Here is a 13734-nt window from a genome sequence, read left to right as displayed (position 1 = left end):
AAAAGACTTGAGAGCTGGTCCATGAAGGAAATGTTTGGGGTAGGGTGGTCGGGAAACTTTGAGGAATGTGGACAAAGCCACGGCTAAAACGCCAGACAAAGATTGCCTGGATCTCATGCTCCTCTATGGGTTTGCTGGTAAAGGTTAGACGGAGAGGAAAAAATAGAGATGGCATGTGGAGTCATTGCATGTGTTTTGCCACAAGGAGGGGCCATGGTTACAACCATGGAAGTGTCCTTGACTTGTATTCTACTGGTAGCCTTTCTTGCATGAAAAACAAAATCTACTTAAAAGAGCTTTTTTAAAAAATATGCTACACATCCAGAAAGAATGGTATGGTCTTTTGTGAGTAATATAAACATACTGTGATATCCTTACGTTATTAAATGAGCATTACAAAGCATGACAGAGTCACAGCCACACCAAAAAAATAAGGACAAGCTAGTGTCGACTGAAAATAAAAAGGGAGAAGCTTTTTCACATGTTGTCATGAAAAGGTAACTGGAGGCCTCAGAATTCTCCTGTTTTCTCAGCAAGAGTTATTCTCCAAAGGACACAATGAACTTTTTGTCCTTCTAAACACAGAAGTCAAAAAAATGTATCCTTGAAGCTCAGTGTAGCAACAGTGGGTTTGTGAATCTATTTACCATTGGGAAGAATTTATTCTGAGGTGGTTCGTTCCCGGGTTTCTAAATGAAGGATTGGTTGGAAGGGAGACGGGATGAATCTTGGAAAAAATGTCTGAATTAAATAACGTGTTCCCATCATAGCGTCCCTCTGATTTCAGGCTATGCCCTTCTTTAGCGTGCGCCCATCTGTGCCAGGCACGGTGCTAGATGTCGCAGCTGTCCCAGGGACCGTGCTCAGGAAGATACCTACTGGTGTTGCGTTTCTAGACAGGTGGAGAGCATATATTAAAACACCAGACACATAAGTAAATATATACTTATAAATTACGTGAAGTGCCATGAAGGAAAATCATGGGGATTGATTAAGACCACAAATGTTGCATCTCATTGAGATGGGGAAAGCCTGGAGAAGCCTCTCTGAAGAAATGACATTTAAGCTGAGACCTATAGGATGAGGAGGATTTAGCCAAAGCAGCGGGGATAGATATTTCCAGACAGATGGAAGGACAGGTGTGGAGGCCCTGCAGGGACTAAGAGACAGCACTTGGGGGTTGGAGCTTGGTGATTGAAGGGGGAAATGGCTTGAAATGTGGCTGGGCAGATTGGCAGAGGGATCCCCACACAGGGCCCTGTAGACCACGGTGGGGGGTTTCTGCAAGCCACAGAAAGCTGCTGAAGGGTAGAAGGGATGAAAATCAATTTATAGAAATCTCAGTGTAGAGAAAGGACGGGAGAAAGGCAAGGATAAGTGCCAGGAGACCAGTTGGGAGGGAATTTCCATGGGGATGGTGAATGTGTTGCTCATTTGCCTATTTGTTCTGAAATCTGTTCTTCATCCTTCCCATGCAAAACAAAGTATATTTCTCAAACTCTCTGGCCAACTTGCTTTTGGGTGGGGTAAACCAATATGAGGTGGTAGAGGGAGATTGCAGATCTGGAGGAAGCGCGAAGCCCAGGATAGTTCCTCTTGTCTCTCCCTGCTTTGTGGGGGCATCCACAGCAATGCTGGTCCTTTTGGTGTCAGCTCCTCCAGGACAGCCCCCCTGCACAGACCCACTGGATAGTCCCATTGTCTCTGGGCCTGGATCCTTCAGGGCAATCTTCCCCATGGTCCCTCTTTCTCTTTGGCTTCCCAGGTTCTCACACTGTAGCAATGCCCTCTCTTGCTGAGTCATGGATGTAACAGTGGCTCCCTGCTCTTGCTAATGTCTGGGTTGTGCCATCCTTCTCTCTTTGGCTCTTCAGCTCTTCCAGCCTTTATAACTTTATAACTAGCCTTTATAACTAGCCCTCTAGATTTAAATTCCCTTGAATCAGAGCTTGGTGATGACTGGTCCTGACTGGTGCAGTGAGCAGCAGTGATAACTTGGATGATGAGCACCTATATGGATGGGAGATAGTTTCTGGAATCCTATGCGAACTAAATGAAGACAATGGAGGAATGAACTAGATCTGCAAGCTCTGGATAGAGTTTTCCAGCACGCTGAGCAGGATTAATTAATCTCCAGCTAAATTTAGTTGGCATAGACTTGACTGAGGAAAACAAATAACCATTGGCTCACCTCCTACACACTATGGATGTGCCCTAAGCCCTCATTAGTGGTCATGAAGGGGTCAACAGTCTGGTCCAAGCTAATACCACTCCACCCACAGACTCCAACCTTCACATTCTAATTTCTAGAGTTGAGGTCTGGGTAACTTCCTCTGACCACATTGTTCTGTGTGAGACTGTGTTCCTTAAAAGAAAGAAGGGATAGTTACCTTTTGTTAAGAAATGATTTTCCCCCCAATTATTTTTCAGCTTTTCTTTCCTTTTCTTAGAAGATCGATAGCCTTTCTTGTTCCTTTTGCTTTTTCAAAGCAAGCTGTTCTAGCAGTTACCATCTGTTCTCCTGACCCCGGCTGCCCCTATAGCTCTGCTCCAGCACCCCCTGACTGAAGGTGCTCTTGTCTGCACTGACACACTGCTTCGTCTCCCTTTTAAAAATGAACCTTTGCAGGACTCAGGACTCTGTGAAGTCACAGGGTGTGTGGGCAACAAAGTGGGACAAAACAAAGCATCAGCGACATTCCTGCCATGGTCTATGGAGGGCTGTGCACATCAGGAGGGTGAGAAGCCGGCTACTTCTGTGGGCTTCCTTTGGATAGCTCACACTGTAAACAATTCAGGAAGATTTGGGAAGTTTTTCTTAGATCATATTTCTGTGGCCCCAAGAGTCTGGACATAATGGGTAGGAGATGAATGTGTATAGGACTGGTGGAGGTGTGGGTGTTGGAAGACTCCAGGGCTTTCAAGGCCTGTGGATCTGTGAAAGTCTCCCTTCCTCCCTCTCTCTTTTCTTCCTCCCTTTTTCCCTGCTTTCCTTCCTGTATCCATTCATCCAACAAGAATTTTGAGCATTTGTCATGTGGTTATTAGGGGTGTGTGCAAGGTGGCCTGAAGCATATGAAAGAACTGCAAGGGAGATTTGCTCTCAAGGGCTGGGTATAATATCGACACACATCTGAAAAATGAATTTGCCTCTAGTAAATAGCAGTATAGGGTCAACATAGGATTGGGAATCAGGAGGTCAGTTCTCAGTCTTACTGGCACCTTTGAGTCCCTGCGGTCTTGAGCAAGTCACGTAGCCTCCCTAAGTTGATCCACGTATAACATGGAAAGATAGAACTTAAAGATCTTTAAGTCATATATCATTGTTCTATGATTAATGGGCACATTTATGAGTGATCTAGAGCAGAGGTGCTTGAACAGTATAGTTTCAGGTTCTCCTTAATACTCTTAAAAATTGTTGAGGATCCCAGAGCTTTTGTTTATATGGGTTGTATCTGCTGACATTTACCATACAAAATTGACATTTAATAAAAAAACAAGACATTAAAATATGTATTAATTCATTAAGAAAGAAACCCATTATAGGTAAACATAAAATTAGTTTCATGAGAGAAATAACTTTATTTTTTGACCAAATACCCACTATCATCTATTACTGATTGATTAGAAAGGGCAAAGGGGCATAAAAAGTCAAGTTAAATCTTAAATTTTGAGCCAAGTGACAGGCAGAATGGAGGCAACATCTGTTTTGGCAGAGTTGGGAAATTTAACAGGAATAATTTGAGGGCAGATGATGCTTGATATAATTTTGATATAATTTAGGACCTAAAATTCATAATCTTCCTATGGCCTATAAGATCCATCCTGATCTGTCCTCTGCCCAGTTCTGTCTCTGCTTCATTCACTGTGCTACAGTCATGACTTTTCCTTTACACCACTGCCAAGTTCACTGCAGCTTCTCACCTCTGCCAGGAATGTTTTCCTGTGCCTGTCCTTCTTGTCTCCACCAACTGTCCCCAAGTTGGCTGCCTCTCAGCATTCAGGTTTTAGTTCAAATGTCATTCTCTGCCCCCCCCCACCCCCAAGAGACTGTCTCTCTCCTGTTACCATCAACCTTTTCACCTTGTTTTATTTTCCTTCTAGCACTTACTATTATCTAGACTGCTCGTCCTTCTTTTGGTTGTTATTTATCTGGTTATTTCCTACCTCTCCCCACTAGATTGTAAGCTCCATCAGAGCAGGATATTTATGTATTGTTCACGTCTGTATTTCCAGCTGATACATAGTAGGTGCTCAACAAACATTTGTAGAATATGGAAATGTACAGCAGGCTGTGGAAATTTCAGGGTTAGCTCTTAGGAATGACACACAGATGTATGAGTTTGGAGGCCATGTCAGAGATGCAGGACTTGCAGCATGGCTCGGGCTAGAGTGTACAGGACATCTGTTCTTTCTGACAAAGGAGATAGACAGTGTGACTGTTGGAATACCTAGGGCCTATGGAGTTGATGTTGCCAGGATACTGAGAGAAATAAGGAGCGCTGTCATCAAAGACTCTGCACTGAGATGAAGTCATATGAGGTAGGAAGGATGTCTATCCCATAACAACCTGTGACTATGATGAGATATCACTCCTGTGATTATGTGATTTGGCAAAAAGGGTTTTGCAGATGCAATCAAGGTCCCTAATTAGTCGAACTAAGCAAAAGGGAGATTATCAGGTGGGCCTGACCTAATTTGGTGAGACTTTATTTATTTATTTTTTAAAAAGAGATTTATTTATTTGACGGGCAGAGATCACAAGTAGGCAGAGAGGCAGCCAGAGGTACAGTGTGGGGGAGCAGGCTCCCCATGGAGCAGAGAGCTCAATGCGGGGCTCGATCTCAGGACCCCGGGATCATGACGCGAGCCGAAGGCAGAGATTTTAACCCACTGAGCCACCCAGGTGCCCCTTTGGTGAGCCTTTAAAAGGAGGGCTACAGGTGGCATCTAGGAGATGCAGGTGGCCCCTGGCTGACAACCAACAAAATAGCAGGGGCCTCCATACAACCACAGGGAACTGAATCCGGACAACAACCATGTGAATTTGAATTAGAAAAGTACCTAGTCCAGGTGACACCTCAGTTTCAACCTTATGAGATTCTAAGCAAAGGACCCAGCTCAGTTATGACAGGGCTTCTGATCTACCATAAATGATGAGGTAATAAAGCTGTGTTGTTTTAAGCTGCTAATTTTGTGGAAATTTGTTACACAGCAATAGGAACCTAGTACATATTTCAATAAACGTTTGTATGTTTAATTGCCAATCATAACTGAACCTCGCAACCTTTCTAGATTTCACTGTGTCCATATATCATAATGATAATATAAGAAAGCGGGCTAATGATCAAAACAGTTTTGCAGCATTACCATTTGGGGACCCATGTAGATTGTCTCTCTCCTTAAATCACTTACTGGTATTGTTTGAAAAGCCACTTAAAAGCAGATAATCTATGTAGCCTTCTGCTCTAATTTTCCTTCTTAATACCCCACATCTTATTATTTTTCAGAAATATTAAGCAAATGGGGTGCCTGGGTGGCTCAGTGGGTTAAGCCTCTGCCTTCAGCTCAGGTCATGATCTCAGGGTCCTGGTATCGAGCCCCACATCGGGCTCTCTGCTCAGTGGGGAGCCTGCTTCCTCCTCTTTCTCTGCCTGCCTCACTGCCTACTTGTGATTTCTCTCTCTCTCTGTCAAATAAATAAATAAAATCTTAAAAAAAAAAAAGAAATATTAAGCAAGTTTTGTTTGTTTGTTTGTTTATTGTTTTGGGGTCTGGTTAATCAATTCTTTTACTTCTTTGTTTCTACATAACAACCATTATTGTCTCTGTTCAGGACTCCTTGTCCCTGTTTCTTCTGTCTATGCCCCACTCCATATAGTAGTCAAAGTGACCTTTAAAAAAATGAAGTTAAATGATCAGATGATGTTATTTCTCTGCTTTAAACTTTTATGGACTAAATGTTTGTGTCTCCTCCAAATTTGTATTTTGAAGCCCTAACTAACCCCTCAGTGTGACTCTATTTGGTGATAGGGCCTTTTTGGAAATAATTTAGATTCAATTGGGTCATAAGGGTGGGTCTCTGATCTGATAGGATTAGTGGTCTGATAAGAAGAGACGGGAGAGCGGTTTGCTTTCTCTCCATGCACACACAATGAGGAAAGGACATGTGAGCACACTGTGAGAAGGTCGTCATCTCCAAGTCTGGAAGAAGGCTCTCACCGGGAATCAAACTGGCCTGCACCTTGATCTTGGACTTTCCAGTCCCAGAACTGTGAAAAATAAACGTCTATTGCATAAGCTGCCTAGTGTATGGTACGTTATTAAGGCAGCCTGAGCTGACTAACACAAAGCCTTTTAGTGGCTTCCCCTTCCTTCCAAAAATGGAACCAGGGCCCTTTATCACCAGTCCTCTCCCTGGCTTCATCATCTCCGTTTCTTACCTGCTTTGCTCACAGTGGCCTCATTTTAGGACTTAAAACATGCCACTCTTTTCCACTGCAGTGCCTTGGTCTTCACTGTGGCTTCTCCTCAGGAAGTTCAGTCCTTTAGATCTTAGTGTACATGTTAGTTCCTTAAGGAGACTGTCCCTATGACCCTTTCTTGGTAAAATTCTGTTCCCCCTATTGTTCTAATTGGATTGTTCCCTTCATTTGATCATTCAACTTACCCACTGGATTGTAAACTTGCAAGACGGCAGGCATACATCTCTTTTACACACTGTTGTATCCCAGAGCCTACCTCAAGTACTGGGACACAGTAAGTACTTAGTAAATCTTTATTGCATGAACAAAGAGCTGACATCTTAGGAGTGTTGGTTTTGATGCGTTCCACATAGACTCTGGAAGCCAGAGCTCCACATCCTGGGCCCAGGTCTTCCCTTCACTTTTGGGGTCTTCCCTTCACTTTCGGAGTCCCTGGGAGATACCCTTTACTATTGACATGCATGTGTTTGCTGTTAGAGGGAAAGCAGTACTAATTAATTTCCAGGAAGGTGTTGATGAATGAATATGTTGGTTTTTTGGTTTCTTTTCAGAATACACACTAGCTGTCCATTTCAAAGACAATGGATGGTATCGTTGGTTTTCAAATAGTTGTCACTTCACTAGTGATTATGGTATAAAACCATCTAGATTACAACGTTTATACTGTGTAGTTTCTTATTCCTCAGTGATCTTGAAAATAATGCTAACAATATGGTACAAAAAGATTGCAATTGAAGGGTTTTTTCGTTCACATTTTCTCTTCAATTTCTTGAAGATGGTTCTTATGGCCCTGAGTAATACTACTGTCTTTCAAATAAACCTTCATTTTTATGTTCCCTAATTAATGTTCCTTAGGGCTTTTAAAAGCTTCCTAAACATGCATTTCTTTAGAAAGCATAAGAAAAATGGACTGCAAATATTAGGTTTGCTCAGAAGAAGAAAACAGGGGGTGGGGGAGGTGTGAGGGGAGAAAAAGACCCCCAAATTGTTATAGGATAAGATTTCCAAATCTGAGTGTATGATGAATTGTGTTTTAAGATTTTTACTTAAGCTGCTTAAAAATTGAATCTGGACACAAGAAAGGTTGCTTTATTAAGAGTGGAAGCCCCACTAGAATAGTGAAATTTACAGTAGCCATTATAGGTCCTGTGTTCTCTTTCTCCATCATGAACGACATGGGACATCCTGGGTTCCCCTTCTAAGCCCTCTTTGCTTTAAGGGAGCATGCATTCTCTCCCCTTAGTCACAGTTGAGACCTGCTTCATAAACTCCTTTCTCATCTGAAATTTCTCCACTATGAGGAGGCACATTTCAGAGCTCCCAGGACTAGGCGTTTGATTCAGGCTTACTCGTTAACTATACCATATTCACTCACATAGGTAATGAATATCCTCGCAGAAATCCAGGAGAAGTACTGTGGAGGGTGCTGTCCCCCTCAGCCTTCACAGCTCAGTACAGACCCCACCTGGTCCACAGTCTTCTCATCTGCGCGTGTCCACCTGAGTGCATCAAACTCAAATGCCCACAGGTGCCAGAGAGAAACAGAATGTTGTGATTTGGGCAGATGGGAGACAATAAAGAGTGGTGGGGCCTGTCAACACAGAGTGCTTGGCTCACCCAACAATACTGGGGTGCTTTCAAAAATATGCATTGCCTGGGGTGCCTAGGTGGCTCAGCCAGTTGGCATTTACTCTTGGTTGTTGCTGGTTTTTGTTTTTTAATACTCTATTTATTCATTTGAGGGAGAGAGAGAGAGCATGAGTCATGGTAATGGACTGAGGGAGAGGAAGAAGCAGACTCCCAGGTGACCAGGGAGTCCTCTGTGGGGTTTCATCCCAGGACCCTAGGATCATGATCACAACCCAAGGCAGACTCAACCCACTGAGCCTCCCAGCCGATCCCTGCTCTTAGTTTTGGCTTAGGTTATGGTATCTGGCCCTAGGGTCCTGCCCTTGGCGTCTGTGCTCAGCAGATAAGTCTTCCCCACCCCTCCAACCCTACCCCCACTCACACGAATTCACACGCGCTCTCTCTCTCTTGCTCTCTCAAATAGATGGGTAAATCTTTAAAAAAAAAAAAAAAAAAAAAAAAAAGCCTGGTTAGCTCCACGATGGACAATGATTTCTCTCTGCAGCACTTTGTAGTGTTAGCTAATTTCCTACTCAGCATCAATTCTGGCATCTTAAGTTTCTAGGGCTTAGGCCTACAGGCGTTTTTCTTCAACCACATTGTAATCACGGCAAGGAGAGGGATGCTGCCTGACACGTTTGTTTGCCGTGCGGATTGGAATCCGCCCCCCTGGCTGCCGCAGGGTCCACCATAGCGGCTGCTGCGGCCACGGGCTGGCTGGGTTCCTGCCTCCTGGCTGCGCGCTTGCTTGCACCGTCATGCTCACCCCCGTCTAGCCGCCACGCCGTCTCCCCTGAATGTGTTCTGCTTAAGGAAGGGCTGCTGGGTAAGGAGCTCCATGGTCAAATAATTTGGGGAAAAGCTGAGTTTAGCAAGGTTAAAGTTTAATAGTTTCCTTTACTGCAGGATTTTTTTTTTTTTTTTTTTTTTTTTTGTATAGCCTTAAAATGTTAATGAACACCATACATTTTTAAAAGGGGTGAGATAGTCTGTGATTGGCGCTCTCAACCCCGTTTGAAAAACGACATTTTCCAGCCTCCCTCGCAACCGAAGTTCTGGATGAGGATTCAGTTCCGCCTGTCACGTGCATTCCTATGACATTTGGAAGGTGAAAGTGAGAAGTAGGTTATTTTCCTGCTGTTGATGCTGGTAAGCAAGGTTACAGGGATGTAATTATTTATAGGCAGTTTTGGCTTGGTCATGTGACAGTCGCAGCTTCCAGACGTTTCCTCTGTGGCAACACTGTCTGTGGGTTCTTGTGCTGAGCAGCCTGGGGGGCAGACCCTGACTTCTGTTCCTTCCACCCTTCCGAAAATTCTGTTATCACCTAACTTCTTATATTCAATTCCTTTTCTGCTTGAGACATTTAGAGTGGTTTCTTTCTTCCTTCCTTCCTTTCTTTTTTTTTTTTTTTTTAAGATTTTGTTTATTTATTTGACAGACAGAGATCATAAGTAGGCTGAGAGGCAGGCAGAGAGAGAGAGAGGAGGAGGGCCCGATGTGGGGCTCGATCCCAGGACCCTGGGATCATGACCTGAGCCAAAGGCAGAGACTTTAACCCACTGAGCCACCCAGGCGCCCCCTTTAGAGTGGTTTCTGTCTCCCTCACTGAACATGGGCTGATACAAGGACTATAACGTGTGTCCATTATATACATTAGTATATATATTACACATATGCATGTATATATATGTACATATATATGCTCAGAAATAATTTTGTTTTCACAGCATAGCTCTCAAGACCATGGTTCTTCAGAAACAATTTTGGGAAATTGTCTGTGGCAAGAACATTGAAATCAATATCTGAAGGAAAGTCTACGTTACAGTTATGACTTCTCTGTTTACTAGACTGGGAGGTGAGCCTTGAGTTCTCTGAGCCTTGAGTTCTCTTCCTCATTTGAAATATAAGAACAATAATTCCTGCCCTCCAGACCTCACAGGGTTGTCGTGAGAATCAAATGAGATGATCAATGTGGAAGTGGTCTGGAAACTGTAAATTGTTATAGAAATGGGAGGCATCATCATTAGTCATGCTGCCACCTATGAAAATGAATGTTAGATTCATAATGCAGCGACATCATTCTCTTAACGATTGCCTGAGTAGTTGCTGGTTCCTTGAAAACATTGGGGGTCTGATGGATTAATCAGCTGGGAGCAGAAATACCACCAGACTTGCCAAATAGACCATAAACCAAAGGGGCCATTTCCTCAGCTCCCAAGGTGGCCTCTTTAACAACGGATAAACACAGACTTCTCCTGCTTCCCCATCTCTCCCAAATTAAAGCCTTTGGGGGAAACATTCTTAACAGAAACCTTTACATCTTCAAAATAGACCAAAGGAAGTGCAGCAAAATATTTCCTTCATTTTCTGGTGGTGAGATGGGTCCTTTCATTAGCAGATTGAGTACAAATAGCCCCCACAGTCTGCTCCAGTAATTTCCAAAACATGATTTACATAAATTTAACTTTGTAATCTTGTGGTTATATGACTGCATTAAAATGACAAATAATGTGACACGATGCAGTGTCACATGCTGATATGGTGGCTGACTGTTTACCAGCAGCAGGTCAGTCGGAGGTGTCTCTCACATATCATCCTCTCTTCTCTCAGGATGGGGATATTTAGGAAGTAGACCTAATTCTGGTCTTTTTGAGAAATGAGAGAGGTATACCCCTGTGTCTGACACACAGAAAATCTGAAGTGAGTGGCTACAATTTATCTGCTCCACTTAAGATTCTTTGAAAAAACTTACCTCAACGTTAGCAGTCAGCGGTTCAATGCAACACACTAATGTGTGTAGGACCCTGTTAAATAGAGTTGATGACCAATGTCCAGGATTTTAGAGAAGCAAGCAAGAGATTCTACAAGTTATTTTGTCCAAAGGTCTCCTTTTGTTTTCACCACAATCTAAATCGTATTGCTAGATGTCACACCTGTAATGAATGGAAAATAACCCCATTGTAGTAACTCACAGGCAGCAGGCACCTAATGACTGTTTTGTGAACAAATGGGTAGAACCTTTTTTTAACTTTGTTGTTTTTTTACCCCAACTGTCAATAACATACGGGGTATTGCGATTCATAATTAATGTCCTGTGTCCTTCCTTTCTGTCCATCTGTCTTTTATCCTTTCTCACTTTCTTTCTTCCCTCCCTCCTTTCAGTCACGGAGTATCCACTGCCCATCAGGCTGTGTTCAGATCACCAGGAATATACAGGATACAATGCTGACTCCTAGGGCTCTTTCCTTTCTCTTCCACTTGTCACATTGGAAATTACATGTTTAATGTCTGTCTGCTCTTCTGGACTGTAAGCTCCCCAAGGGCCGAGAAATGTTTTGCCTTGTTCCCTGCTCTATCTTCATATCCAGAACAGTACTCTGTTCACAATAATTGTTCAATAACTGTTTATCAAAAGACTCAGGCCCTTTTAGGATTGTGCATTTCCCTTCACTGTCTTAGGTGTCTTATGTCTAATTGGGCTTCTGCTGCTCTCTACTCTACCTGTCAATTTATTCTCACAAGGCCACTGGTGACCTTTGTAGAGTCAGTTTCAGCCTTTTCAAATGCTTACAAGACCACTCTATCACAATTGTCCCTAAGACAAGAGCCTCACAATCTAAGTGAGGGATTCGGCGGGATGTCAGAGGGGCAAAGCCCTTCATGGGCTGACAACTGATTGATTAGGGAGCGGGAACCTGTGCAGGAGTGGGTGAATAATGACACAAGTCAGGAAAAGTGAAGAACCATATAAACCTTGCAGAAGTGCCATAATAGGGGTAACTGCTGAGGACTGAGGTAGTTGGGGGGGAAAACTCAGAGGAAACTGAACTTGAGCTAGGTCTTAAGAGAGAAGAGAAAGGCATAAGGAAAGGCTCCCAGCATCATTCTGAATAGGACTTGTGGTATGTAATGTGGGAGAGATGAAATCAGACCTTGAGGTTATTTAAATGCAAAGCTGAAGATTACATTTTAACCTGTGCACAATAAAGAATGTCTGAAGGCACTAGGAGCGTAGGGGGCAAAGCCCACACAGAGCTGTGTTTTCGATAGAACAAGGGTGGTGGAAAGCTTAGCCTTCTCTCTCATTCCTGGATTGTGAATTGCGAAGTCCATCCTGCTTTTACTCATCTTTCTCCCAATTTAAACACTACCACGCATTCCACCAACCTCAGAAACAAATGCTCTCTTACTCCTCATCTCCATTTACCTATTTCTGCTTCCTCAGGCCAGTTTTTCAAAGAATGTCTGATGTTCTCTGTATCCACTTTTTCCTTGTTTACTCCTTAACCCGCCACAGTCTAGATGCTGCCCTAACCACTGAAACGTCTCCTCCGGTCAAGGTCACCGAGAAGCTTCTAGCGGTTAATTTGATAAATTTATTTATTTCAAAGATTTTATTTATTTATTTGACAGGCAGAGAGAGAGAGAGAGAGAGAGAAGTGGAAGCAGACTCCCTACTCAGTAGGGAGCCTGATGCTGTACTCGATCCCAGGACCCTGAGATCAATACCTGAGCCGAAGGCAGAGGCTTAACCCACTGAGCCACCCGGAAGCCCCTAGCTGTTAACTTGAAGGGACAGTCTTCATGTTACTCCATCTTGCATGTCATTGTTTTGTGCCCTCTTTCCCTTTTGAGGAAACCTCTCTTGCTTTGGCTGTCAGGCTAACTCTTGGTTTTCATTCTACCTGTCTGAGATGTCTCAGGTGTTCCTCTCTTACATGGCATTTTTTTATATATGGCTGTTTCCCAGGGCCCTTTTCTCTGTCTTTTTTTTTTTTTTTAATAGTCCACGCGAATGTGGGACAATTTGGTGAAGATTTCCAATGGCACTTGGATATAGAGATTTGTGCTTGAGATGAAGATTTGGGGGTTGTCAGCATATATGGGGCAAGTGAAGACATGGGATTAGGGGAGCATGGGTAGAGTAAGAGCCAGCTCAGGGAAGCCATATGTAAAGAGCAGCTGGAGGGAAGGAGACACCCAGAGAAGGGGGAAACCAGGGGAGACCGATGATTTGGAAATCAAGGAAGGAGAGTTTCCAGAAGCAGAGAATGCTACAGACACATTACGTAAGGTAAAGACAGGGAGGATCCGCTGGACCCTGGAAAATGCTCATTACTGAGAAAGACAGAAACTAAGTTTTCATGAGCTTGAATGGGAGAAGGGCAAGAAGGTAGAAAGGGCTTGTGTAATTTGCCTTTTCTAGAATCTTGTCTGTGAAACAAGGGAGGAATTGAGTGATAGGAAGAGAAAGTAAGTTGCTGTATCTAAGATGGGAGAGACTTGCATGATCAAGTTCTTTAGGCAAAGGGAAAGGTAAAAAGCTATTAATTTTATATATCACCGAGTTCATAACTAGTCGATAGAAACAGACAGGGACGCACTGAGATCCATATTAAGGAAAGCAGAGTATGTGAGATTCCAAAATTTCTTGTGTTGTGGGCTCATTTCTATTCTTTAAGTTTAATATATGTCTGGTGTTTCATTTCATTTCTTCACAGCAGTACATCATAATTTAATTTTTTTCCTTGATGTAGGTATAAATGGAGATGCTAAGGCATATTTATGCGTACAGGGTCATTTCTAGGAGCAGGCACTAAATATTAATATTCCATTA

The 13734-nt window shown here is 43.2% G+C and overlaps 1 long non-coding RNA gene across 1 annotated transcript in view; it reads left to right on the top strand.

Annotated features, from left to right (window-relative positions):
* The window catches only part of LOC131839299 (uncharacterized), a 185479-nt gene that overhangs the window by 66012 nt on the left and 105733 nt on the right, over window positions 1–13734 (top strand). The gene's annotated exons all lie outside the window — the stretch shown is intronic.

The sequence above is a fragment of the Mustela lutreola genome, chromosome 8 (genome assembly GCF_030435805.1).
Source record: "Mustela lutreola isolate mMusLut2 chromosome 8, mMusLut2.pri, whole genome shotgun sequence".
Classification (NCBI taxonomy): Eukaryota; Metazoa; Chordata; class Mammalia; order Carnivora; family Mustelidae; genus Mustela; species Mustela lutreola.
Note: the sequence above shows the minus strand (reverse complement) of the source record. Positions and strands in the feature narration are given on the sequence as shown.